Below are 3802 nucleotides of genomic sequence, written 5' to 3'. Positions count from 1 at the left end.
AATAAATTGTACTGCATCAAAATTTTTAAAAGTGTAGGCTCCAAATGATACCATGAACAATATTAAAACACAGCTCACAGATTGGGGAAAATTTTTTGCAAATTATGTCTCTGATAAGGGCACTGTATATAGAAGATAAAAAGAAATCCTAACCTCAAGAATAACAATAAAAACAGTCAACTACAAACTGGGCAACGGATATATATATAGAGAGAGAGATAGTTGATTTAAAATGTTATGATAGTGCTTGCTTTGGCAGCACATATACTAAAATTGGAATGATAGAGAGAAGATTAGCATGGACCCTGAGCAAGGATGACACGCAAATTCATGAAGGGTTCCATATTTTTTTGTGTGACTTTTTTTTCTCTTTTTCTTTACTATTGTATTTTTGAAAATCCAACTTTTACTCTAGATTTTTAATATTTGCTTTTTGGTATTTGTTATCGATTTTGTACCTTTAGGAACCCAATCTTCAGTACCCATTTTTACTTGAGAGCGAGATTACTGGCTTGACTGCTCTCTTCCCCTTTGGACTCTCCTTTGTCTCCACCAAGTCGTCTCTATCTCCTCCCTCCCCCTTCTCTTCTCTGCCCAACTCTGGGAAATCTCTTTGTATGTTCCAGATGGTGGAGAACACTTAGGGAACTGATTACTGGCTGGATCTGTCTCTCTCCTTTTTATTCCCCCCTTTATCTTCCCGGCCACCTCTGTCTCCTTCTTCCCTCTTCTCTTCTCTGTATAATTCCGTGAACATCTCTGAGCAGTCCAGACTGTGGAGCGCACATAAGGAAGTGATTACTGGCTAGCTTGCTCTCTCCTCTTTTGATTCCACCTCATCTCATCCTGGTCACCTCTATCACCCTCCTCCCTCTTCTCTTCTCTGTGTAACTCTGTGAACCTCTCTGGGTGTCCCTCACTGTGGAGGAACTTTTCATCCTTAACCTAGATGTTTTATCAACAGTGCTGTGTAGATGGAGAAGTCTTGAGACTACTGTAAAAATAAGACTGAAAACCAGAAGCAGGAAGCTTAAGTCCAAATCCTGAGAACACCAGAGAACTCCTGACTCCAGGGAACATTAATTGACAAGAGCTCATCAAATGCCTCCATACCTACACTGAAACCAAGCACCACCCAAGAGCCAACAAGTTCCAGAGCAAGACATACCATGCAAATTCTCCAGCAACACAGGAACATAGCCCTAAGCTTCAATATACAGGCTGCCCAAAGTCACTCCAAACCCACTGACATCTCACAACTCATTACTGGACACTTCATTACACTCCAGAGAGAAGTCCAGCCCCACCCACCAGAACACCTACACAAGCTTCCCTAAGCAGGAAACCTTGACAAGCCACCTGTACAACCCCACCCACAGCGAGGAAATTCCACAATAAAGAGAACTCCATAAACTGCCAGAATACAGAAAGGCTACCCCAAACACAGCAATATAAACAAGATGAAGAGACAGAAGAATAACCAGCAGGTAAAGGAACAGGATAAATACCCACCAAACCAAGCAAAACAGGAAGAGACAGGGACTCTACCTGATAAAGAATTCCTAATAATGATACTGAAAATGATCCAAAATCTTGAAAACAAAATCGAATCACAGATAAATAGCCTGCAGACAAGGATTGAGAAGATGCAAGAAAGGTTTAACAAGGACCTAGAAGAAATAAAAAAGAGTCAATATATAATGAATAATGCAATAAATGAGATAAAAAACACTCTGGAGGGAACCAACAGTAGAAAAACAGAGGCAGAAGATAGGATTAGTGAGGTAGAATGGTAGAGATAAATGAACCAGAGAGGAAAAAAGAAAAACTAATTAAAAGAAATGAGGGCAATCTCAGAGACCTCTGGAACAATGTTAAATGCCCCAAGATTCGAATCATAGTAGTCCCAGAAGAAGAAGACAAAAAGAAAGACCATGAGAAAATACTTGAGGAGATAATAGATGAAAACTTCCCTAAAATGGGAAGGGAAATTATCACCCAAGTCCAAGACACCCAGAGAGCCCCAAACAGGATAAACCCAAGGCAAAACACCTCAAGACACATATTAATCAAATTAACAAAGATAAAACACAAAGAACAAATATTAAAAGCAGCAGGGGAAAAACAACAAATAACACACAAAGGGATCCCCATAAGGATAACAGATGATCTTTCAATAGAAACTCTTCAGGCCAGGAAAGAATGGCAGGACATACTTTAAGTGATGAAAGAAAATAACCTACAGCCCAGATTACTGTACCCAGCAAGAATCTCATTCAAATATGAAGGACAAATCAAAAGCTTTACAGACAAGCAAAAGCTGAGAGAATTCAGCACCACCAAACCAGCTCTCCAACAAATGCTAAAGGATCTTCTCTAGACAGGAAACACAAAAAGGGTGTATAAACTTGAGCCCAAAACAATAAAGTAAATGGCAATGGGATCATACTTGTCAATAATTACCTTAAATGTAAATGGGTTGAATGCCCCAACCAAAAGACAAAACCTGGCTGAATGGATACAAAAAATAAGACCCCTATATATGTTGTCTACAAGAGACCCACCTCAAAACAAGGGACACATGCAGACTGAAAGTGAAGGGCTGGAAAAAGATATTCCACACAAATAGAGACCAAAAGAAAGCAGGAGTAGCAATACTCATATCAGATAAAATAGACTTTAAAACAAAGGCTGTGAAAAGAGACAAATAAGGACACTACATAATGATCAAAGCATCAATCCAAGAAGAAGATATAAAAATTATAAATATATATGCACCCAACATAGGAGCACCGCAATATGTAAGACAAATGCTAACAAGTATGATAGGGGAAATTAACAATAACACAATAATAGTGGGAGATTTCAATACCCCACTCACACCTATGGATAGATCAACTAAACAGAAAATTAACAAGGAAACACAAACTTTAAATGATACAATATTAAAAAGAATACATTTGAATCAGTTCTAATGAGGTGGATGAAACTGGAGCCTATTATACAGAGTGAAGTAAGCCAGAAGGAAAAACATAAATACAGTATACTAATGCATATATATGGAATTTAGAAAGATGATAACAATAACCCGGTGTACGAGACAGCAAAAGAGACACTGATGTATAGAACAGTCTTATGGACTCTGTGGGAGAGGGAGGGGGTGGGAAGATTTGGGAGAGTGGCACTGAAACATGTAAAATATCATGTAGGAAACGAGTTGCCAGTCCAGGTTCAATGCACGATGCTGGATGCTTGGGGCTGGTGCACTGGGACGGCCCAGAGGGATGGTATGGGGAGGGAGGAGGGAGGAGGGTTCGGGATGGGGAACACATGTATACCTGTGGCGGATTCATTTTGATATTTGGCAAAACTAATACAATTATGTAAAGTTTAAAAATAAAATAAAATTAGAAAAAAAAAATAAATGATACAATAGACTAGTTAGACCTAATTGATATCTATAGGACATTTCACCCCAAAACAATGAATTTCACCTTTTTCTCAAGCATACACGGAACCTTCTCCAGGATAGATCACATCCTGGGCCATAAATCTAGCCTTGGTAAATTCAAAAAAAATTGAAAGCATTCCAAGCATCTTTTCTGACCACAATGCAGTAAGATTAGATCTCAATTACAGGAGAAAAACTATTAAAAATCCCAACATATGGAGGCTGAACAACAATGCTGCTGAATAACCAACAAATCACAGGAGAAATCAAAAAAGAAATCAAAATATGCATAGAAACGAATGAAAATGAACACACCACAACCCAAAACCTGTGGAACACTGTAAAAGCAGT

General features: G+C 38.6%; 1 non-coding gene across 1 annotated transcript; it reads left to right on the top strand.

Moving 5' to 3' along the window:
- The first annotated feature begins 243 nt into the window (after positions 1-243).
- Positions 244-350, top strand: LOC139181850 (U6 spliceosomal RNA). The gene has a single exon (XR_011565578.1). It is a non-coding gene; the product is annotated as a U6 spliceosomal RNA (small nuclear RNA).
- The last annotated feature ends 3452 nt before the right edge of the window (positions 351-3802 follow it).

This window comes from Bos indicus, chromosome X (assembly GCF_029378745.1).
Source record: "Bos indicus isolate NIAB-ARS_2022 breed Sahiwal x Tharparkar chromosome X, NIAB-ARS_B.indTharparkar_mat_pri_1.0, whole genome shotgun sequence".
Classification (NCBI taxonomy): Eukaryota; Metazoa; Chordata; class Mammalia; order Artiodactyla; family Bovidae; genus Bos; species Bos indicus.
Note: the sequence above shows the minus strand (reverse complement) of the source record. Positions and strands in the feature narration are given on the sequence as shown.